This window comes from Phyllobates terribilis, unplaced genomic scaffold, assembly GCF_046119375.1.
Source record: "Phyllobates terribilis strain yellow unplaced genomic scaffold, ASM4611937v1 Scaffold_161__1_contigs__length_4309998, whole genome shotgun sequence".
Taxonomy (NCBI): Eukaryota; Metazoa; Chordata; class Amphibia; order Anura; family Dendrobatidae; genus Phyllobates; species Phyllobates terribilis.
The window spans coordinates 1,651,590-1,677,203 of record NW_027362921.1 but is presented as its reverse complement, the minus strand read 5'-3'; the positions used below and the strand labels follow the sequence as shown (position 1 = coordinate 1,677,203).

At 44.0% G+C, this 25,614-nt stretch overlaps 1 long non-coding RNA gene across 4 annotated transcripts in view; it reads right to left on the bottom strand.

Annotated features, from left to right (window-relative positions):
* Positions 1-25,051, bottom strand: part of LOC141207880 (uncharacterized) — a 69,867-nt gene extending 44,816 nt beyond the window's left edge. For all 4 annotated transcript variants that reach the window (XR_012278202.1, XR_012278203.1, XR_012278204.1 and 1 more), the window contains exons 1-2: positions 24,894-25,051; positions 2,311-2,354 (exon numbers count right to left, since the gene is read on the bottom strand). This is a non-coding gene — a long non-coding RNA (uncharacterized lncRNA). The remainder of the gene's footprint in view (positions 1-2,310; positions 2,355-24,893) is intronic.
* Between the last annotated feature and the right edge of the window lie 563 nt (positions 25,052-25,614).

The following is a 25,614-nucleotide window of genomic DNA, read 5'->3' as shown; positions in this document are numbered from 1 at the left end:
AAAAAATACGGAGCATTTCTGCATCGTGGGCACATAACCATACTGATGCATCACACGGGCGGCACACGGTTGCAACACGTATGCCACACGTATCATACACATGGACACACGTACATAGATATCTCCGGTACTGTTTTTTCCAGTACCGGAAATATCCGGACGTGTGGAAGAGGCCTAATAGCGTTGTTTCTAGTGGGAGGTTCTCTTTAACACATAAAAATCTGTAATTTCTTGAATGCATTTTATTCCAGTATGTGTCACACGGACGGCACACATGTACACATAGATGGTAAAAATGGACCAGGCCACACTTTCACGCGTACATGTGAAGGAGGCCTAAGATGTATTGCGAGGTTCTGCAGCAGCTGAGGTGTATTATAAGGTTATTATGAGGTATATTTATGTGTATACACACATACTTACACTCATGCACACACACACACATCACTATAGACTGAGGTTCTGCAGTAGCCGAGATATATTATGAGGTTCTGCATCTGCCGAGGTGCATTATGAGGTTCTGCAGCGGCCGAGGTGTATTATAAGGTTCTGCAGCAAATGAGGTTCTGCAGCCGCCAAGGTGTATTGAGGTTCTGCAGCCGCCAAGGTGTATTATGAGGTTCTGCAGCTGAGGTGTGTATTATGAGGATCTGCAGCTGAGGTGTGTATTATCAGGTTCTGCAGCCTCCAAGGTGTATTATGAGGTTCTGCAGCTGAGGTGCGTATTATGAGGTTCTGCAGCCGCCAAGGTGTATTATGAGGTTCTGCAGCTACCAAAGTGTATTATGAGGATCTGCAGCTGAGGTGTGTATTATGAGGTTCTGCAGCCGCCAAGGTGTATTATGAGGTTCTGCAGCTACCAAAGTGTATTATGAGGATCTGCAGCTGAGGTGTGTATTATGAGGTTCTGCAGCCGCCAAGGTGTATTATGAGGTTCTGCAGCTACCAAAGTGTATTATGAGGATCTGCAGCTGAGGTGTGTATTATGAGGTTCTGCAGCCTCCAAGGTGTATTATGAGGTTCTGCAGCTGAGGTGTGCAGTATGAGGTTCAGCATCAGCTGTGGCATATTATGAGGTTCTAAAGCACCTGCTGTGTATATTACGAGGTTCTGCAGCAGCTGTATATATGTAGATATACACATACAGCTCTGGCAAAAATGAAGAGACCACTGCAAAATTTTTAGTTTCTCTGATTTTTCTCTTTCTAGGTATATTTTTGAGTAAAATGTACATTGTTGTTTTAGTTTATAAACTACTGACAACATGTCTCCAAAATTCAAAGCTAAAAATATTGTATTTATTTACAGCAAATGATAAAGCGTCAAAATACTAAAAAAGAAACAGTGCTTTCAGACCTCAAATTTATTTATGTCTTAACTCAGGGACAGTTCAGAAATCAATATTTGGTGGACTAACCATGATTTTTAATCACAGTTTTCATGCGTCTTGGCATGCTTTCCAATAGAAAACTGTTCAGTGGTCTCTTAATTTTTGCCAGAGCTGTATACTTGCATTCTTGCACACACACACATCACTATAGACTTTTCACTTCACAGTACTCATATGCCAGAGGTGATGTGGAGAAGTGGTGTGGAGTGCAGTGATTGTCATGCCTTCCTTAGATGAGGACACTGCTCTGTTATTTCCAATTCTGGAGTGATGATGCTGGGGACAATACTGGCAGGCATGAGTGTGCAGTGGGCCGGCAGAGGGCAGGGCTGGACACTGAGGCCAGCTCTGGCTATGAGGTTAGATAATACAGCACAGGGAGCTGTCAAGTTTGGTAGAGCCACTGCTAAACAAAGTAGGTGAGGGAATGAATTGAAATTCAGGAGGAACAAAAGGCAGAAACAAAAACAAAAATTTATAGGGGTATTGTATATTACAATACAGCACAGGTTACCTTAAAAAACAAATTTGGATTTTGTGGTCGGAAAACTTCATTAATTCTCACTCCAGAAAGGGGGATGATGTAAAAAGTAGAAAATCGGCTCTAAACAGTCATCTAAAGATGCAAAAAAATTCATCATCCAACTTTGAGCAACACTTCAATAATCTGGTGTAAATTACGGCAAAGTGGTTACAAACAAAACAAACATCCCCTTAATGATAAATTCTCCAACTTAAAAACCCATTAAACACATGTGACTGAGGTTATTTTTATGCAGATCCATGGATTTCCACACAATCCAAATCAGATAAATGGGAAAGGTGCCAATATTTTTGCAATAAAAGTGTCGCATGTGAACTGACCCTAATGACTCAGTACATGAGCCAAATGCTGAGATATGAGGAAAGCTCATCCGTACCTTGCTGCCTGTAGCTTCCAGATGAAGAGTAGTTCCTGGGTTCCCTGCAACAGCAAAGCACAACATTAAAGGGAATGTTGTTTTAACCTATGCTTTATTAAATTGTATTTATGTTGTTGTTTTTTTTTAAATATATGGGAATCTAGAATGAAAATTACTTTGTAAGGGCTGCAAAGTTATGAGATATGCTCTTCTGTGACCCCGCTGAATATTATTATTTTTGGGGTAGTGGGGGTGGTTGCAATTAATGTGTAACACAGCTCTGTATAATTCTATGGGAGCAGTGGTGTAATGCATAACCCCATATTACACCACTCCTCGCATAGAAGTGGATGGAGCGGTGTCGCTGATTACACCACTTCTCCCATAGAAGTGGACTGTGCGGGGAGACACAATATATACATTAGAATAGATACTGTGTATTTAATCCTATCCTGTGTGATACACTCCGCTGAGCTCAATGTCTAATCCCATCAGGTGATACACTAAACTTGTCCCTGTATCTAATTCCAGCGTTACTCTAAGCGTATCTAATCGCAGCACGATACACTAACAACTATCTAACAACTTTAACTTATGATACAGAGAGAAGCAACAACTAACAGAATCAATGCTGCCAGCTGTCCTCTGTGACACTGTACTTGTCAGTAACACTTTGCAGTCACTAACAAAATGGCTCCACACTGTGATCCTAAACTTCATCCTTTCTTATCCTTTTCCAAACACTCAGAATAGGAGGAGGGGTGACATCCCACACATGTGTGCAGATCCAGCCCACATTCACTGCAGTTGTAATGTGAACTGGCACTACTAGGTTTTTATGGCAAATTTCAGCAGCTGCTCTCCCTAGTGTTTAAGGCCCACGATGCAGAAATGAAGCAGAAAATTTCTGCAGCATTTCTGCATCTCCCTGGCAGAAAAAACGCATGCAGATTGTGCATGCGTTTTTCCTGCAGAATACATGCGGAATACATGCGGAATACATGCGGATCCACATGCGTTTCCGCATGCAGATTGACAAGCGCTTTCCAGGCGATAGCATCACTTGGAAAGTGCTTGAAAACTAGATCACACTGTATAAATCCATGCAAACAGCATGGATTTATACAGTGTGAACCGTAAAAATAAAATAAAATAAAGCTATACTTACCCCCGATGCCCCGGCGTGGCTGCAGCGCTGCTTCCTGGCTGGTTCCTGGCTGCCGGCATATCGCGAGACAGAGCGGTGAAGGGCCTGCGGTCACATGACTGTGACGTCACCGAAGGTCCTTCAGCGATGCCGGCATGCAGAGAAGCCTTCGGAAAGGTGAAAAACTTTTATTATTTTATTCTTTTTTTTACAGGTACAATGGTACTCAGGTCTGGATGAGAGTCTTCTCTCCTCCAGAACTGGGTACCATCCGCACATAGAGACGCATAGCATTCGCTTGTAGAAATGTACAGACGCGCATTCTATGCGTCTCAATGCAAGTCAATGGCGGCCATTCCGCTGCATTTCCGCAAAATTAAATGACATGCTGCGGATTTTTGTACGCAGCATAAACGCTGTGCATAGAACATGCGGAATCCCCTTGGGGACCATGGGGTGCGGATTACCTAGCGTTTCACAAGCGTTTACGCTGCGGAAATTCCGCAGCATAAACGCTTGAAAAACGCTACGTGGGCACCCAGCCTAAAAGAGAAAATATAAAAACTTTTAAAATTATGTTTAATATTTTACTTATTTAAAAACAAATGATAATATTTGAAAAAAAAAAAAAATTTCAGGCTGTATGCCCACTATGCGTTTTTTAAGCGTTTCCGCAGCGGCAGTTCCACATGTGCTGTGCACATGCTGCGGAAATTTCCACTGCGGATTATCATTGCAGAAAAATCAGCAGCACTACCAATTATTTTGCGTAATCGCAGCGTTTTCGCCGCCTTTGACTTGCATTGAATCGCATAATATCCACATGACTACATGTGCACATGCGGATATTAAGCGATTCACTGTGCGGATGGTACCCGGGTTTGGAGAAGAGAAGACTCTCATCCAGCCCGGGTACCATAGTACCCATAAAAAAAAAAGAATTAAAATAAAAATAAAAACATTATACTTACCTTATGATGGCCCCCAGTCTCCTCAGCGATGCGTCCTGGCTTTCCGGCAGCTCGCGATGGTCTAAAAGGACCTGCCTTGACATCATTTAGATATGTGACGGGTCACGCGACCACCGACGTCAGCCGTCGCGTGACCCGTCACATATCTAAATGACGTCATGGCAGGTGCTTTTACACAACAGCGAGACACCGGGAAGACCGGACGCATCGGATAAGGAGACTTTACATCAGCACAATTTTGGAACCAAAATTTATTTTTGTTATGGAGCTTTTAGGGTTAAAAATTGACCAACGATTTTTCATTTTTATAACACCATTTTTTTTAGGGACCACATCATATGTGAAGTGACTTTGATGGGCCTTTACGACAGAAAATACCCAAAAGTGAAACCATTCTTAAAACTGCACCCCTCAAGGTGATCAAAACCACATTCAATAAGTTTATTAACCCTTCAGGTGCTTCACAGGAATTTTTGGCACGTGGAAGAAAAAAAATGAACATTTATTTTTTTCACAAAAATGTTACTTTAGACCCCAATTTTTTTTTATTTCCGCAAGGGTATCATTAAAAAATGGACCCAAAATTTGTTGTGCAATTCCTCTTGAGCATGCTGATACCCCGTATGTGGGGGAAAACCACTGTTTGGGCGCACGGCAGGGTTCGGAAAGGGAAGGAATTTATCTAGATGTGTGGTGAGCACCCTTTCACATAAGTTTATAACATTGAGCCGTAAAAATAAAATTTTCACATTTTTCCAACAAAAATGTTTTTCAGCCTCCAATTTTGCATTTTCATAAGAGTAACAGGAGAAATTGCACCATGCAATTTCTTGTGCAATTTCTCCTTAAGTAAGCCGATACCCCATATGTGGGGAAAATACACTGTTTGGGCGCACGGCAGGGTTCGAAAGGGAAGGAGTGCTATTTGACTTTTTGAATATAAAATTTGCTTGAATAATTAGCGGATGCCATGTTAAGTTTGGAGACCCCCTGATGCGCCTAAACAATGGAAACCCCCCACAAGTGACTCCATTTTGGAAACTACACCCCTCAAGGATTTTATCAAGGGGTATAGTGAACAATTTGAACCCAGAGGTACGACACAGAATTTGATAACATTAGGTCATCATATTGAATAAGTTGTCATTAGTCTTGAGCAGGGCTCGACAAACCCAGGCGCCTGGTCGCCAGTGGCGCCTAGAAAATGTTGTCTGGCGCCTAGAAAATGTTGCCTGGTGCTTGAGGAGTTGAGTTGAGAAGAAAAAAAAATACTCTCAATCCAATCCCACCTCCTGCACGGAGTCATCCAATCGGAGGAAGCAGGGACAGTATCGCTCAGGCCGCCTTCTCCACTTTGCTCCGCCCCCCTTATGCTCCGGGACTGGACAGGGAGAGTTGGGTTACGGGGGAAGCAGGGCCGGCGTCAGCACCCGGCGTACCCGGGCAAGTGCCGGGGCCCTGGAAAATCAGAGGGGCCCAGCCGCCCACTCACTGTCGGGGCCCGGGCCCACACACCCACCCGCCCACTCACTGTCGGGGCCGGGCCCACACACCCACCCGCCCACTCACTGTCGGGGCCGGGCCCACACACCCACCCGCCCACTCACTGTCGGGGCCGGGCCCACACACCCACCCGCCCACTCACTGTCGGGGCCCTGGCCGCTTCCTCGGCACCTGTTCTGGGACGCAGGCGCTGCTTGATTGCCGGCACTTCCCCCAGACATGGCCACGCGCTGTCCGGCTGTGTCTGCTAGTAATGACACGGCAGGGTCGACGGCACTGCACCTTTAATTGTGCTTGTGTGTCGCTCCTGCCGCGTCATTACTAGCAGACACAGCCGCACAGCGCGCGGCCATGTCTGGGGGAGTGCCGGCAATCAAACACCGTCGGAGCGGAGGTCCTGCACAGATGGGCGGGAGGGGCCCGGACCCGACCGCAAGTGGCCCCTCTGATGTTCCAGGGCCATGAAGTCTGTGACACGCCAGGGGCCCTGCACTGCCCCATACCCGAGGAGCTGCTGGACAGGACACTGGACCGGGGACAGGTGAGTGAGGCTTCCCCAATCCCCATATTAAAAATATTAGTAATGGGTCTGTGTGAGTGCATGTATGTGAATGTCAGTGTATATGACTGTGTATATATATTTGTCTGTTTTATCTATGTGTATGTCTGTATGTGTACATATGTCTGCGTACCGTGTGTGCGCGCGCATATGTCTGCGTACCGTGTGCGCACGCATATGTCTGCGTACCGTGTGTGCGCACGCATATGTCTGCGTACCGTGTGTGCGTGCATATGTCTGCGTACCGTGTGTGCGTGCATATGTCTGCGTACCGTGTTTGAGCACGCATATGTCTGCGTACCGTGTTTGCGCACGCATATGTCTGCGTACCGTGTGTGCGCGCGCATATGTCTGCGTTTGTGAAGGATGAGGGGGCAGGCTGGGCCATGTGTAATAAATAAATAAATATATATATATATATATATATATATATATATATTTATATATTTATTTCTCCGCCGTATCTGTGCATCGTGAATCGTGTATGTGTTAAAAGGGCCCACTGAGACTCTTTCGCCCGGGGCCCAGAAAAACCTGGAGCCGGCCCTGGGGGGAAGGATCGCTGTGGCCGGGGGCCCGTTCTCATCTCCCGCTACCTGTGTAAGTACATACAAAGGCCGTGCTCCCCGGGGAGACGCCGTGTGTGAGGGGGTCTATATGTACAGTTTGTCAACAAAAAAAATTCTGGCTCCTAAATTTTTTGGCTGGCTCCTAGATTCTGAACAACTTTGTCGACCCCTGGTCTTGAGTGCAAGTGTCACTACTAGAGTTTGCATCGGGTACTCTGGTATGCACCAAGTATCGCGGGTGCTCAAGTGACGTGCTCGAGTCCCCGCCCGCATGTTTCATGGTTATTAAACACTCAAAAAAAAACATGCGGGGATCACTCGTCCATGGCAGGCAATCCCCACAAGGTTTCTTTGGCTGTATAACAGCTGCAAAACATATGGGACAGAGACTCAAGCAAGTCACTCGAGTACCCGCTATACTCGGTGCATACCTGAGCACTTGCGCTCAACACCAGTCACCACATCATCATCATTTTTTTTCTTTACTTCTGAAAAAATCCTAACCCCAACTCTAATACAACCCCAACTCTAATACAACCCCAACCCTAACCCTAGCACAACCCTAACCCTAAGTGCCCACGATGCAGAAATGCTGCGGAGTATTTCTGCATCTCCCTGGCAGAAAAAACGCATGCGGATTTTACATGCGTTTTTTCTGCCAGGTAGAAGAGTTTGTGAAGCGTTTTGAACATGCGATTTCGCATGCGGGTTGTCAAGAGCTTTTCCAAGCGATTTTAGCATCACTTGGAAAAGTATTTGACAACTTGGTCACACTATATAAATCCATGCAACCGGCATGGATTTATGTTGTGTGACCAAGTTACGATGCTGCAAATGCAGCATCAATAGTAAAAAAAAGAATAAAAATGTTGAAAAAAAACAACAAAAAAAATTATACTCACCTTCCGATGGCCCCCGATCTCCTTCTCCTGTGCCACTGGCTCTTCGGCGGCTCGCGGTGCTCTAAAAAGGACCTTCCATGACGTCATTTAGTCATGACGGTCGCGTGACCTGTCACATGTCTAAATGACGTCATAGAAGGTCCTTTTACCACCGCGAGCAGCCGAAGAGCCAACAGCACCGCCGGGAGCAGACAGGGGGCCATCAGAAGGTAAGTATATGTTTGTTTGTTTTTTATTTTCATTTTTTTTTAACTACAGGTACTATGGTACCCAGGTCTGGAGGAGAGTCTCCTCTTCTCCAAACCCGGGTACCATCCGCACATTGAATCGCATGTTATGCGGTCCAATGCAAGTCAATGGCTGCAATTTCGCCGGGATTCTGCAAAATTAATGGTCGTGCTGCAGATTTTATCGCAATGATAATCCGCAGCGGAAATTTCCGCAGCATGTGCACAGCACATGCGGATTATCATTCGGAAACATGGCAGACAACTTAACATGCATTTTTAATGCGTTTTTGCGGCGGAAAAGCGCCACGGAAACGCATTAAATCCGCATCGTGCGTACGCAGCCTAACCCTAGCACAACCCTAACCCTAGAGTTTATTTCTTACGCCGTTCCTCGTGCGGTATAAGTGATTAGATGACTTTATTGTCCGGGTTGGTGCGATTACAGTGATACCAGATTCATATCGGTTTTTTATGATTGACAGCTGTCACACACTAAAAAACCCTGTTTTTTTTGCAAAGACTAGTTTTTACATTGCCATATTTTGAGAGCTATAATTTTTCCATATTTCGGCTGACAGTCATGTTTTTTGCGGGACAAGTTGACGTTTTTATTGGTACCATTTTCAGGCTCGTGACATTTTTTGATCGCTTTCTATTCTGATTTTTGGGAGGCAGAATAAACAAATAATCCGCATGTGCTGTGCATATGCTGCGGAAATTTCCGCTGCGGATTATCATTGCGGAAAAATACGCAGCACTACCAATTATTTTGCATAAGCGCAGCGTTTTCGCCGCCATTGACTTGCATTGGAACGCATGAAATCCGCATCACTGCATCTGTACATGCAGATTCCATGTGTTTCAATGTGTGGATGGTACCCGGGTCTGGAGAAGAGGAGACTCTCCTCCGGACCCGGATACCATAGTACCTGTAAAAAAAAGAATAATAAAATAAAAAATATACATTATACTTAAATTCTGATGGCCCCCGGTGTCTTTATCCGATGCGTCCTGGGCTTGACCGCAGCTCGCGGTGGCCTTGGCAATGACGTCGGCAGGTACTTTAGTCTACCGCGAGCTGCCAGCAAGCCAGGACGCATCGGATAAAGATACCGGGGGCCATCAGAAGGTAAGTATGATATTTATTTTTTACCATTCTTTCGGTCACACTATATAAATCCATGCCGTTTGCATGGATTTATATAGTGTGACCAAGTTGTCAAGCACTTCCCAAGTGATGCTAAAATCGCTTGGAAAGCGCTTGACAAGCCGCATGCGGATATGCATGTGAAGAACGCTTCCCATCCGCTTGTCCCTGGCAGAAAAAACGCATGTACAATCCGCATGCGTTTTTTTCTGCCAGAGAAATGCAGAAACGCTCAGGAAAAAATCCGGAGCATTTCTGCATCATGGGCACATAGCCTTATATTGTTTTTTTTAATGTTTTGGCGCTTTTACACAATAAAAACTATTTTATAGAATAAAGAATTGTTTTTTGCATTGCTTTATTCTGAGAGCTATAACTTTTATTTTTTGGCTGTTGGAGCTGTATGACAACTTGTTTATTGTGAGACGTTTTCAGCGGTACCATTTTTATTTACATTCGTCTTTTTGATCGCATTTTATTCCATGTTTTGTTTGGTAGTATGATGATAAAGCATAGTTTTTTGCTTCGTTTTTTATTTTTTACAGTGTTCAGTAAAGGGGTTAACTAGTGTGTCAGTTTTATAGGTCAGGTCGTTCCGGGCGCGGCGATACCAAATATGTGTACTTTTATTGTTTTTTTTTATTATTATTATTATTTATTTGTGGGTAAAAAATTTTTTTTTTGGGGGGGGGGGAGGTATTTTTACAATTTTTTTTAATATCTTTACAATTTTTTTTCTTTCACTTTCTGACATTTTTCTTACTTTTACACTTTGTTCCACTATGAGACTTTCACTTTTTGCAGCCTGATCAGCTGTATAGCACAGGAAAGCAGCACCATCCCTGTGCTATGCAGCCTGTCAGTGCTGCACTGGGAGAAGTTATTTTGAACCAAAGTAACTTCCTGCCTCCTGGCGACCCGGATGTTGTCATGATGACATCGGGTCACCATGACAACATCCGGGACCGGACTCAGACGGCGCAGGACGCCGGAGAGGAGGTAAGTATCTGCGCTTACCTCCTCCCATCCGGGAAGCCGCGGCAGATAGCGCTGGACACCGGCAGGAAAAGTGAGTATCGCGATCACCTCCCCTTGCCACCGCAATGCTGCGATCGATTTCAATCGCAGCATTTCGGGGGATAATGTGCGGTGCGGGACACCCTGCGGCGATTGCGCCCGCATGCCGAGGCGTACTAATACGTATCAGACCCATAAGGGCCAGGGAGCAGATATGTATTAGTACGACTTGCGCCAGAAAGGTGTTAATAAAAACTATTTTTTTTTTTAATTGATGTAAATACTTTTATGCCCAAAACTGACAAAAGTATTCTCAGAGTGATACCTTTATTGGCTAACCAGAAAAAATATATATATGCAAGCTTTCAGAGCACAGAGGCTCCTTTGTCAGGCAATATTACAAATGAATTCAAAAGATACAAGGCACAACATTTGAGAGATGTTACAGCAAACACTTGTTCATGAGGTGTAAGGGGTGATGACTCCTACTGATAAGTCAAGGAGATCAAATTAGGATTTTTTGTTGCAAATGGAGGAGGTAATTTTTTTCAATTGTTTAAAAAACATTTTTTTTAAAGGCACCTTCCCTTTAACCTCTTTACCCCCGAGGGTGGTTTGCACGTTAATGACCAGGCCAATTTTTACAATTCTGACCACTGTCACTTTATGAGGTAATTACTCTGGAACGCTTCAACGGATCCCCCTGATTCTGGGACTGTTTTTTCGTGACATATTGTACTTCATGATTGTGGTAAAATTTCTTCGATATCACTAGCGTCTATTTGAGAAAAAAACGGAAATTTGGCGAAAATTTTGAAAATGTAGCAATTTTCAAAATTTTAATTTTTATGCCCTTAAATCAGAGAGATATGTCACACAAAAGAGTTAATAAATAACATTTCCCACATGTCTACTTTACATCAGCACAATTTTGGAACCAACATTTTTTTTTGTTAGGGAGCTATAAGGGTTAAAAGTTGACTAGCGATTTCTCATTTTTCCAACAAAATTTACAAAACCATTTTTTTAGGGACCACATCACATTTGAAGTCACTTTGAGAGGTCTTTATGACAGAAAATACCCAAAAGTGACACCATTCTAAAAACTGCACCCCTCAAGGTGCTCAAAACCACATTCAAGAACTTTATTAATCCTTCAGGTGCTTCACAGGAATTTTTGGAATGTGGAAGAAAAAAATGAACATTTAACTTTTTTCACAAAAATGTTATTTTAGACCCAATTTTTTTTATTTTCGCAGGGGTAACAAGAAAAAATGGACCCCAAAATTTGTTGTGCAATTTCCCCTGGGCACGCAGATACCCCATATGTGGGGAAAAAACACTGTTTGGGCGCACGGCAGGGCTCGGAAGGGAAGGAGCGCCATTTGACTTTTTGATTGTAAAATTTGCTTGAATAATTAGTGGACGCCATGTTGCGTTTGGAGAGCCCCTGATGTGCCTAAACAGTGGAAACCCCCACAAGTGACCCCATTTTGGAAACTAGACCCCCCAAGGCACCTATCTAGATGCATAGTGAGAACTTGGAACCCCCAGGTGCTTCACAAATTGATTCGTAAAAATGAAAAAGTGGGAAAAAAACACTTTTTCATTTTTACGAATCAATTTGTGAAGCACCTGGGGGTTCCAAGTGCTCACTATGCATCTAGATAGGTGCCTTGGGTGCCTCAGTGCATACCCGAGCACCCGATGCAAACTCAAGTAGCGTTCAACACTAGTTGCCATATTGGCATCTTTTTTTTTTTTTTTACTTTTGAAAAAAAAAAACCAACCCTAACATTAGCACAACCCCAACCCCAGCGTTTAATTTTTACGCCGTTCCTCGTGCGGTATAAGTGATGAGATTACTTTATTCTTCGGGTCGGTGCGATTACAGTGATACCAGAATCATATCGGGTTTTTATGATTGACATCTGTCACACACTATTTTGTAAAATCTAGTTTTTGCATCGCCATATTTTGGCCGACAGAGTCATGTGACGGCTTGTTTTTTGCGGGATGAGTTGACGTTTTTATTGGTGCCATTTTCAGGCATGTGACATTTTTTAATCGCTTTCTATTCCAGCTTTTTGGAGGCAGAATAAACAAAAACCAACAATTCAGGAATTGTGTTTTTTTACATTTTTTTATTCTGCTCTGGGTGTGGTAAAATTGATAAGGTAGCTTTATTCTTCGGGTCAGTACGTTTACAGCGGTACCACATTTATATAGTTTTTTATGTTTTGGCGCTTTTACACAATAAAAGCTATTTTATTAAAAAAATTATTTTTTTGCATCGCTTTATTCCGAGAGCTGTAACTTTTTGATTTTTCGGATGATGGAGCTGTATTGCAGCTTGTTTTTTGCGGGACGAGATGAAGTTTTCAGCGATACCATTTTTATTTACATTCGTCTTTTTGATCGCGTGTTATTCCATTTTTTGTTTGGCGGTATGATGATAAAGCATTGTTTTTTGCTTTGTTTTGTTTTTTACTGTGTTCACTGAAGGGGTTAACTAGTGGAACAGTTTTATAGGCCAGGTCGTTACGGAAGCGGCGATACCAAATATGTGTACTTTTGTTTGTTTGTTTTTCATAATAATATTTATTGATGGGTACATTATATTTATATTTTTAGTGGATTATTTTTTTATATATATTTTTACAATTTTTTTTTTAGATATTTTTTTTCACTTTCTGGGAGTTTTTTTGCTTTGTCCCACTATGGGACTTTCACTTTTTTTATTCTGATCGCCTGCATGGCACAGGAATGCAGCACCATCCCTGTGCCATGCAAGCAGTTAGCGCTGGACAGGGAGAAGATAGTTTGGAGATGCACTGCGCATGTCCAAACAATCTTACTGCTGTCTGGTGACCCGGATGTTGTCATGACGACATCGGGTCGTCATGGCAACACCTGGGAAGCCGCGGTAGACAGCGCTGGAGGCCGGAAGAGGAGGTGAGTATACCGATCACCTCCCCTTGCCACCGCAATGCTGCGATCGACTTCGATCGCAGCATTGCGGGGGTTAATGTGCTGGGAGCGGTGCGGGACTGCTCCCTGCACATTGTACCGGGTGTCAGCTGTGAGAATCAGCTGACACCCGGCGGCGATCGTGCCCGCACATCCTGTGTGCGCGCGCGATCGCTATGACGTACTAATACGGGTCAGGCTCTTAAAGCCCAGGGCACAGACGCGTATTAGTACGTCATGGGCTTTAAAGGGGTTAAGCAGGGACACACTGACGTATTTCTCCTGCGAGTATCGCATGGTAAACCTCCTACTGGCCAGCACCTATCCTGACCTGAGCTTGACAGCTGTATAGAAATCCATCACGCTGTCATATTCAGGTCAGGAGAGGTGCCGGCCAGTCCATTCAGTGCGATGCGATCATCGCACGTATTAAACGGCTGTGTGTCCATGCTCTTATTCTGCCTGTTGAAGGGAACACGTGAAAAAATGCTATTAACCTGAAGACATGGGGTAAATCTCGTTCTGTACCTGCGTAGCGCCCGCACTCAAAGTCCCGATGCCGGGAGGAAATTAACTTTTTTTCCACGGAAGCATTTGGGTTTCAGTCACAGGGGTGGAGCTGGCGCAGTTTCAGTCACCGCTCAGTGTATAGAGAGCAGCGGCTGTAACAACACCCTCGGAACTGACTGACAACAGGATCCACATTAGGGTCAGCTGTCAGTCAGTGCGGGGGGCTCGGTCATAGCTGCCAATCTCTATACATAAAGCACTGATTGAAACCGTGCCTGAGCCACCCCTATGATAGAACAACAAACGCTGGTGGGGGGGAGTGGAATAAAGCTCATTTCATCCTGGAAATGAGGCTCAAAGTGTGGGCGCCGAGCAGGTTCAGAATGCTATTAATCTGCAGATTAACCCTGGATCTGCAGTTAAATAGCTTATTTTTGCATGTGACAGGTTCCTTTTAATAGTTACAATGCTATAAAGCTGCCGCACTGAAGGTGCAATTACTGGAATGAAATTAATTGTATTTCTCCCAGAAGCCGCCGACTTTGAGTCATAAAGGCGTGTTCGGAATGGAAGAATGTCACCGCCTAATTAACAGTGATCTGAGATTCCAAGCACGCCCTGTTACTTTGATGGAAAGCTCACAATGTAGCGCATCTGTGCAGTCTTAAAAAGGATGCGCAGCACTCCTGTTGATGGGTGGACAAATAAGATTCCACTCCACAAACAGTATAAAAAGTAAAAAAAAAAAAGTGACTGCATTTTATTTCATACAAGTGATCCAAGTCACTGCTGGCACCACCCCTCATGACTGAAACCGGAACGCTGCGGGGAGAATAGTTAATTTTCTCACCATAGCGTTCGGCTAAGTGCGCGCACCGGGCAGATTAGTAAAGCTATTAACCTACAGATTGACCCTACATCGGAACGTTAAGGCCACGTTCAGTTTTTGGTCAGTATTTTACATCCATATTGTAAGCCAAAACCAAGGGGTTGGGTGAGAAATGCAGAAGTGGAGCACATGTTTCTATTTTACTTTTCCTCTGATTGTTTCACTCCTCATTGGCTTACAAATATTGATGTAAAGTACTGACCAAATCCTAAATGTGTGAATGTAGCCTAATATTGGTGACAGGTCACACCCCCCCAATCCAACTCAGCAGCATTCACCTATGTATGAGTAAATTCCCTGCCTAACCAGCCCTGTATAACATTATTCAGTTAAATAAATGCTTTGGGCTATGTGCACAGTGTGTTTTTTGTGCGTTTTTTTTTTTTTCAGAGCGGAAATGGGCCAAAAACGCATTGCATACCTTATACTATAACATTTTGCAAGTTCCGTGCACATGATCAGAAATTTTCCTGACCAGATTTCATGTGCAGAAAAAAACGATGCAAGCCCATTCTTTGTGTGTTTCCGCATGCTTTTTTGCCTAGCTCAGAGCTCAGCTACGCTGGGGTGAATCATCATTAAGCGCAGACCGGAGGCGAGCTCACCAGCAGGTATAGGGAGTTCCCGCGCTGTCAGCCATCGTTCTCCTCACCCCAGCGTAGCAGCAACTGAGCTCCGCTCGCTCAAGCGCCGCTTTAGCTGTCAGGACAGCGGGCGCCTTATAGGAGTGATGGCTTCCTGTGGTGTGGATCAGAAGCGGCGGTGCCATTTTAAACTCCACTGGCAAGAATCAGCAGCCGCATCAGTCAGTGAGCGCCTGAATACAGGTAACGCTCTTACTTCATACCACTAGTCAATTAGGGGGACGTCAGTTACCTACAGTACAGACCAAAAGTTTGGACACACCTTCTCATTTAAACATTTTTCTGTATTTTCATGACTATGAAAATTGTACATTCACACTGAAGGCATCAAAACTATGAATTAACACATGTGGAATTATATACTTAAAAAAGTGTGAAACAACTGAAAATATGTCTTATATTCTAGGTTCTTCAAAGTAGCCGCCTTTTGCTTTGATGACTGCTTTGCACACTCTTGGCATTCTCTTGATGAGCTTCAAGAGGTAGTCACTGGAAATGGTTTTCACTTCACAGGTGTGCCCTGTCAGGTTTAATAAGTGGGATTTCTTGCCCTATAAATGGGGTTGGGACCATCAGTTGTGTTGTGCAGAAGTCTGGTGGAAACACAGCTGATAGTCCTACTGAATAGACTGTTATCTGCTTTTTTCTTGCCATATTACAATTTCTAAGTAAAGAAAAAAGAGTGGCCATCATTACTTTAAGAAATGAAGGTCAGTCAGTTCGAAAAATTGGGCAAACTTTGAAAGTGTCCCCAAGTGCAGTTGCAAATACCATCAAGCGCTACAAAGAAACTGGCTCACATGAGGACCGCCCCAGGAAAGGAAGACCAAGAGTCACCTCTGCTTCTGAGGATAAGTTTATCCGAGTCACCAGCCTCAGAAATCGCAAGTTAACAGCAGCTCAGATTAGAGACCAGGTCAATGCCACACAGAGTTCTAGCAGCAGACACATCTCTACAACAACTGTAAAGAAACCAAGCAATGTGAACTGAGGTCTAAGATGGTACACATGCAAGAAATAGGAGCATGTTCACACTAGCAAAAAGAAGCAAAACCTACAAAAGACAAAAAATATATCTCATACCCTACGATCATTATATATAAATGTAAAGCAAAGTTGCATATTAAATATAGGGTACTTAGTGAACTATTTTTGATCAAAAAAAGTATACAAGCCGTCCCACCAGCGACAAGGTGACCCCAAATTGGGTTTTTAATATAGACAGTGTAGGTACCGTCCCAATTTGGGGTCACCTTGTCGCTGGTAGGACGGCTTGTATACTTTTTTTGATCAAAAATAGTTCACTAAGTACCCTATATTTAATATGCAACTTTGCTTTACATTTATATATAATGATCGTAGGGTATGAGATATATTTTTTGTCTTTTGTAGGTTTTGCTTCTTTTTGCTAGTGTGAACATGCTCCTATTTCTTGCATGTGTACCATCTTAGACCTCAGTTCACATTGCTTGGTTTTTTGTCTTGTTTGCATTCTGTGCAAATTAAGGGTGTGGCATCCCCTTTGTTGAGCTGGTTAGTATATATGTAGCTTACCACGGGCCTAGGTGGTCTGGAGTTGGGACCCGGTCCTATTTGTCTACCCTTTTATATGCATTACTTCAACTTTGATATACAGTAAGGTTTTTAATATAGACAGTGTAGGTACCGTTCCAATTTGGGGTCACCTTGTCGCTGGTGGGACGGCTTGTATACTTTTTTTGATCAAAAATAGTTCACTAAGTACCCTATATTTAATATGCAACTTTGCTTTACATTTATATATAATGATCGTAGGGTATGAGATATATTTTTTGTCTTTTGTAGGTTTAACAACTGTAAAGAGGAGCCTTTGCGCAGCAGGCCTTCGTGGTAAAATAGCTGCTAGGAAACCACTGCTAAGGACAGGCAACAAGCAGAAGAGACTTGTTTGGCCTAAAGAACACAAGGAATGGACATTAGACTAGTGGAAATCTGTGCTTTGGTCTGTTGAGTCCAAATTTGAGATCTTTGGTTCCAACCACCGTGTCTTTGTGCGACGCAGAAAAGGTGAACGGATGGACTCAACACGCATGGTTCCCACCGTGAAGCATGGAGGAGGAGGTATGATGCTGTGGGGGTGCTTTGCTGGTGACCCTATTGGGGATTTATTCAAAATTGAAGGCATACTGAACCAGCATGGCTACCACAGCATCTTGCAGCGGCATGCTATTCCATCCGGTTTGCGTTTAGTTGGACCATCATTTATTTTTCAACAGGACAATGACCCCAAACACACCTCCAGGCTGTGTAAGGGCTATTTGACCAAGAAGGAGAGTGATGGGGTGCTACGCCTCCACAGTCACCAGACCTGAACCCAATCGAGATGGTTGGGGGTGAGCTGGACCGCAGAGTGAAGGCAAAAGGGCCAACAAGTGCTAAGCATCTCTGGGAACTCCTTCAAGATTGTTAGAAGACCATTTCCGGTGACTACCCCTTGAAGCTCATCAAGAGAATGCCAAGAGTGTGAAAAGCAGTCATCAAAGCAAAAGGTGGCTACTTTGAAGAAGCTAGAATATAAGACATATTTTCAGTTGTTTCACACTTTTTTGTTAAGTATATAATTCCACATGTGTTAATTCATAGTTTTGATGCTTTCAGTGTGAATGTACAATTTTTATAGTCATGAAAATACAGAAAAATCTTTAAATGAGGTGTGTCCAAACTTTTGGTCTGTACTGTATATACACAGTACTTCGGGAGTACAGTTTGCCCTTCCCCTTAAGAGCAAAGACGCCATCTCTGTTCCCCACATGGAATTAGCCAGGGACACCTCCAGCATATGGAAGTAAACTTCCCTCCTTTTAATCAAGTAGTCAGCTAGCTAATTGCAGAAACCCTTTTATTGAAGAAGATGGCTAAAAGAAAAAAAATGAGGAGTATCGTACTTTTCAGCAGGAATGGACAGAAGAATTCACCTTTGTGGAGAGAGCAGGTACTTATTGTACTTCTAAAGTGTTGGTCTTGCATAAAATGCACACATTTAGGCACTGTGCCCACTATGCGTTTTTTAAGCATTTCCGCAGCGGCAATTCTGCTGCAGAAACGCTTAAAAAACTCTTGGTAGAAGGTCTGCCATGTTCCCCAATGATAATCCGCATGTGCTGTGCACATGCTTCGGAAATTTCCGCTGCGTATTATCATTGCGGAAAAATCCGCAGCACTACCAATTATTTTGCAGAATCGCGGTGTTTTCGCTGCCATTGACTTGCATTGGACCGCATGACATCCGCATCACTACATATGCACATGCGGATATCATGCTGTTCAATGTGTGGATGGTACCCGGGTTTGGAGAAGAGGAGACTCCTCCAGACTCGGGTACCATAGTACCTGTAAAAAAAAAGAATAAAATAAAAAATATACATTATACTTACCTTCTGATGGCCCCCGGCGTTCTTATCCGATCCGTCCTAGCTTGCCAGCAGCTCGCGATGGGCTTAAAGGACCTGCCATGACAGGTCACGTAACCGCCGTCAGTGGTCGGGTGACCCATCACATGACTAAATGACGTCATGGCAGATCTTTTAGACCATCGCGAGTTGCCGGCAAGCCAGTACGGATCGGATAAGGACACAGGGGGCCATCAGAAGGTAAGTATAATATTTATTTTTTACCATTCTTACCGGTTGCATGGATTTATATACTGTGACCAAGTTGTCGAGCATTTTCCAAGTGATGCTAAAATCGCTTGGATAGCGCTTGACAACCCGCATGAGGAAATGCATGTGAAGAACGCTTCACTTCCGCTGGTCCCTGGCAGGAAAAACGCATGTAAAATCCCCATGCGTTTTTTCTGCCAGGGAGATGCAGAAACGCTCCGGAAAAATCTGGAGCATTTCTGCATAGTGGGCACATAGCCTTACTTGTATTTAGTTTTAAAAATATTGTATGGCTCTCACGGAACTACATTTTAAAATATGTAGCGTTCATGGCTCTTTCAGCCAAAAAGGTTCCTGTCCCCTGCTCTACGCGTTTCTCCTGCAAATCGCCTCATCAGGAGTCACAAACCATATAAATTCCTAAGATGCAAGATGTAGAATCAAAAGACGATTTAGCTTTTGGTGATTGTAATGGCATTCTTGATAAAGTGCCTTGTGCATGCTCCTTCGCAGTGTACCAGTGGTGTTATTAATAAAGTGCCTCATGCATCCTCTGGATCAAATGTTCAAATAATGGTGCAGATATCACCAAATGGCAGTAAAAAGCACTAGACCCCACCCGGCTTTTTTGTGGTCCGTTTATGAGTATTTACTACATGCACAACAACTATGTGCTGTATGTTGTAGGACTATTGTCTAATATAGAATATACAAGAGGTAATAGTGTTCTCAGGATATCACACAGACTTTCCTGGATATTTTTCACCACATCTGCATGCTGTAGGTACAGTGGTGAGTTGGTTGCGGTGTCCAGAATCAGCTGTTTGGCTACTTTTTTTCTGCCCCTCTCACCTCTGTACGGAATCCCATCAGCTTCCATCTGCTCAGGGCCTAATGGTACCCTTTGGCGAGAGCCGTCGAGAAGCGGGGGCGCCATTTGCGCTCAAGAGGGTGCCAACCTCCGCTGACAGGTAGGGATAGACCAGTGTAAGGTATCCAACTCCCCCCCATCCACTTGTATTATCCAGTTTTGGTTATATACTGACTTTTGCTTTTTGAGGGATTTTTTTGTCTTTCATATTTTTAATTGATACTAATAAATTATAAGTTTTATGTGTATTATCTGTGAGTCTCAAGAACAGGTGAGCCCCAAATTTTGACTGGCACTGTAGGTTACACTCCCAAATATGGCTTTGTGCCACTGCAACATAGCAGCAAAATGCAGTGACATTGAGTACCGCGACAAGCAGAAGTCTAAGGGTATGTGCAGAAGTATCTCCCAGCCTGCGGCCCCAATGCTACGGAGGAGCTGATATGCAAATGAGCTCTGCTTTTTTTTTTTCTTTTTTTTTTACCTACGGACTTTCCTCATAGAGATTAGGTCTATGGGGAAAGTCCGCATGTGGACCCGCATGAGAAATTGACATGCTGCGGTCTGGAAAGACGTGCTGCATGTCAGTTTCCGCGGGTGCACAGAGACGCATAGTGGACATGGGATTTGTACAAATCTCATCCACTATGCTGTAACAGCTGGCCGCTGCGGGTTTGACGTTGCATAAGTCCGCAGCGTCAAACCCGCAGCGGATCTGGATCGTCTGCACACACCCTCAGTTATCCTTTGTGTGACTTGCTCCTTGTGGTATCCTAGGCGTTGCAATGCAATCCCATTCACCTGCATTACGCTGTGACGTACCGTAGTAACGGCACATAGTGATCTCAGGCCGTCTGACCTGGGTCTCGACCAAAGTCACAGTGTAACTAGCCCCAGTCTTAGGCTAAGTGCCCACGATGCAGAAATGCTGCATATTTTTTCCATTTCTTCCTGGCAGGGAAAACGCATGCGGATATTACATGCGTTTTTCCTGCCAGGTAGAAGCGTTTGTCAAGAGTTTTTGCATGCATTTCTGCATGCGGGTTATCAAGCGCTTTTCCAAGCGATTTTAGCATCACTTGGAAAGTGCTTGACAACTTGGTCACACTATATAAATCCATGCAACCGGCATAGATTTATATAGTGTGACCAAGTAATAGTTAAAAAAAGAATAAGAATGGTAAAAAATAAAAAATAAACATTACACTTACCTTCCAATGGCCCGCGGACTCCTTCTCCGATGCGTCCGATCTCCCCGGTGTCTCGCGGTTGTGTAAAAGGACCTGCCATGACGCCATTGAGTCATGTGACAGGTCACGCGACCGCCGACGTCAGTGGTCGCGTGACCTGTCACATGACTAAATGACATCATGTCAGGTCCTCACATCACCGCGAGCCGCCCAACACACCAGACGCATTGTTGAGGAGACCGGGGGCCATCGGAAGGCAAGTATAATCTTTATTTTTTATTTTAAATTCTTTTTTTTTTTACAGGTACTATGGTACCCGGGTCTGGATGAGAGTCTCCTCTTCTCCAGATCTGGGTACCATCCGCACATTGAATCGCTTAATATCCGCGTGTGCACATGTAGTGATGAGGATATCAAGTGTTTCAATGCAAGTCAATGGTGGCAATTAAGCTGCGTGTCCGCAAAATTAGTGGACATCCTGCGTATTTTTCCGCAATGATAAAACGCAGCGTAAATTTCCGCAGCATGTGCACAGCACATGCGGATTATCATTGGGGACCATGGGGCACGTATTAGGCTGTGTGCCCACGATGCGTTTTTAATGTGTTTTTGCAGCTGCGGAATCGCATTAAAAACGCATGGTAGAAGGGCAGCAATGTTCCCCAATGATAATCCGCATGTGCTGTGCACATGCTGTGGAAATTTTTGCTGCGGATTATCATTGCGGAAAAAAACGCAGCACTACCAATTATTTTGTGGAAATGTTGCGTTTTCACCGCCATTGACTTGCATTAGAACGCGCCAATTCCGCAAGACTGCATCTGTACTTGCGTAATTGGCGCGTTCTAATGTGCGGATGGAGACTCTCATCCACACCCAGGTACCATTAAAAAAAGCTGTAAAAAAAGAATAAAATAAAAAATAAATATATACTTACCTTCTGGCGGCCCGCGCTGCGCTCCTACTTGCTTCCCGGCACTTTGCAGTGGATTGAAGGACCTGCGCGGACGTCAGTCATGTGACGGGTCACGCGACGCTGACGTCGGCAGGTCTTTCAATCCACCGCTGCCGGCACCGAGCGAAGCAAGCCAGCGCAGGCCATCGGAGGGTAAGTATATATTTATTTTTTTATTTTTAACCCCTTTGCAACCCATGACGTCTTAGTACGTCATAGGACTCCTCCCTCGGTTCAGTGAGGGCTGCGGCACTGAGCCCGCACTGAACCGAGCACATGTCAGCTGATTCTTACAGCTGACATGTGCCCGCAACAGCCGCGGGTGGAATCGCGATCCACCTGCGGCTGTTAACATGTTAAATGCCGCTGTCAATCTCCGACAGCGGCATTTAACGCGCGCATCCGGGAGGCGCGTCCTAAGCCCCGCCCATTGGCGTCACGTAATCGGGGGTCACCGATGGGTGGGCATGACAACCCAGGGTCTGCAGCAGACGCCTGTGGTTGTCATGAGCTGGTCGCTATGAGCGCCACCTAGTGGTCGGCGCTCATAGCACAGGACCAATTCTGCTATATGCAGGGGATCTGCTGATCCCCTGTATGTAGCAGAGGCGATCGGATAGTTGCTGCTTCTAGTCTCCTATGGAGACTATAGATGCATGCAAAAAGTGAAAAAAAAAACATTCTTAAAATTATAAAAAAAATTAAAAAATATAAAAGTTTAAATCACCCCCCTTTCGCCCCATTGAAAATCAAATATTAAAAAAAAAAACTACATAGACATATTTGGTATCGCCGCGTTCAGAATCGCCCGATCTATCAATATAAAAAAAGAATTAATCCAAACGGTAAACGGCGTAACGAGAAAAAAATTCTAAACGCCAGAATTACGTTTTTTGGTCGCCGCAAAATTGCAATAAAATGCAATAACGGGCGATCAAAACATCGGATCTACCCCAAAATGTTATCAATAAAAACGTCAGCCCGGCGCGCAAAAAATAAGCCCTCGCCCAGCCCCAGATCCCGAAAAATGGAGACGCTACAGGTCTTAGAAATTGGCGCTATTTTTTTTTTTTTTTTAAACAAATTTTGGAATTTTTTTTCACCACTTAAATATAAAATAACCTATACATATTTGGTGTCTACGAACTCGTAATGACCTGGAGAATAAGAATGGCAGGTCAGTTTTAGCATTCAGTGAACGTGATAAATAAAAAACAACTGTGGTATTGCACTTTTTTTGCAACTTCACCGCACTTGGAATTTTTTTCCCGTTTTCCCGTACACGATATGGTAAAACTAGTAATGGCGTTGAAAAGTACAACTCATCCCGCAAAAAATAAGCCCTCACACGGCCATATTGACCCCCCAAAAAAACGCTATGGCTCTGGGAACAAGGGGAGCAAAAAAACGAAAACGCAAAAACGGAAAATGCTCTGGTCCTTAAGGGGTACCACTCTCTCGGGTCACACTATATAAATCCATGCAGTGATGCTAATCGCTTGGAAAGCGCTTGTCAATCTGCATGCGGAAATATCAGTGATAACGCTCCATTTCCGCATGTCCCTGGCAGGAAAACGCATGTACAATCTGCATGTACAATCTGCATGTACAATCTGCATGCGTTCTTTGCTGCCAGGGAGATGCAAAAACGCTCAGGAAAAAATCCTGAGCATTTCTGCATCGTGGGCACATAGCCTTACCAAGCGTTTTCGCTGCAGAAATTCCGCAGCAAAAACGCTTGAAAAACGCATAGTGGGCACGCAGCCTTACAATGTCAGGCAATCTAACAGAACATGCCTCTGTCAAACGCCTTACATACCAATGCATAAAAAATAAAATTACAAAATGGTTATTGCAGTAATCGTTCAGATCTGGAGAATCATGTTCCAGGTATTTTTTATCACACTAAATGCTCTAAAAACAACATTTTAAAAACAATGGCAGAATTGTATTTTTTTCAAATTACTTGAAAATTTTAAAAAATATGACTCTTGGAAGAGAAGGAAAAAGCTAAAAGCGCAAACAAATAATCATCAGGTCTGGAAAGGGAGTTACATGCTAGATCTAAACACTAATGAGCAAAATCCTGTCAGGTAAAAGTGAGGGAAATGCCACCATTTCCAGCCGCACAGCGACCTCTGAGAGACAAGGAGGCAGAGAAGGAACCCTGCTAATCTGCACTTGGGCCAAACTGACTGACTTCTGACATGGTTTATTCACACAGGATACATTAGATTTTACCAATGGGGCGACTCTCATTCTATTACACAGAACACAGCATGACATGGGCTGAACAAATACATGGCCTAACTCTTATTTATTACAGTAACGGTTCTACTAAGCTGACTACATTTAGCATGCACTATGTGTCAACAGCATTGCACATTCATTTCCACCTTATATGTATAAGTGCAATATATAAAGCCAGCCATCAATCATAAAAGTACTGAACATTAGTAGCACGTAGCTATTTCCATAATATATCGGATTTGCAGCTCATTTCTTTATAGAATAAATGATGAGGCGCAGTGGCGCCATTTAGCTTGCGCTCTTCCCGCCATTTTATGTGAGTGGGCGGAGCCTCGTGGTTTCCCGCCGAAAGTCCCCGCAGTGTATGTAGTCCCGGCAGCTGCAGTGGGACTCCGCTGTTCTCATCCCGGACATGACAGCTGTCTCCTGCGCAGGCCTAATCACCGACATAAAGGCCTAATCACTGACATAACAGACTTCTGCTGAGCAGGTCTCACTCCTGCCATAATAAAACCTTTCTAATACACCCACAACAATAATAGGAGCGCAGAACCAATTACAGGAACAGTCTCTACCCCGCGCTGCAGTTACACTAGTCAGCTACTAGTCAGCCATATCCCGCACATTCCCGCTCCTCACCAGCTCATGAAGGCTCCTGTCAGCAGGCGTCCAGACATGGCGAGCAGTTGTGAGGGGAAACCTTCAGTCTGTCCTCCAGGTTGCTTGCTCGTCGTTGCTGTAGTTATGACGACCCCCTCACAGCTCCAGGCTGTATTACAGGGGGGCGGATACTGTACAGTGACGCGTGTGAGGGGGGCTGTCCTCTCAGCTCTGAGTGCTGCCATAATGGCTTCCTACAGCAGTATGCTGATATAATATTGGCAGACAGTGCGGAGGTATAGACACAGCCCCCTAAGAACTGACTCACTGGTTGTTCTAATTCATCCATTAAAATGTTATTCACTAATTCTTTTATGGATAAATTGCAAAGTGTTTGTAAAAAAAACAACTTTGCAACTAGCTTCTTATTAAGGGGATTTTCTGAGCAGAACAATAAAGAAAGCATTGAGAAAAGCCCCAGAGAATGTAGTGGGGACATGAGAGAAGTATATAAATGGTGGTCTGGTGTCCACCCTCTGGTGCTGGCAATACAGGAGAATGGTGACAGTGTGCGCATTGCACATTGTCGCTAGTCGCCAGTCTGCGTTCACACACAAAGTGACAAGTGCAGGCTTTTCTAATCACGCTAGAAATCCCTTGTAATCGCATTCCTGATACAACCATTTTCCTTTTTTGTGTTTTTTTCCCTCCCTTTCATCCAAGAGCCATCATTTTTTTATTTTTTTTCAATCCACATAGC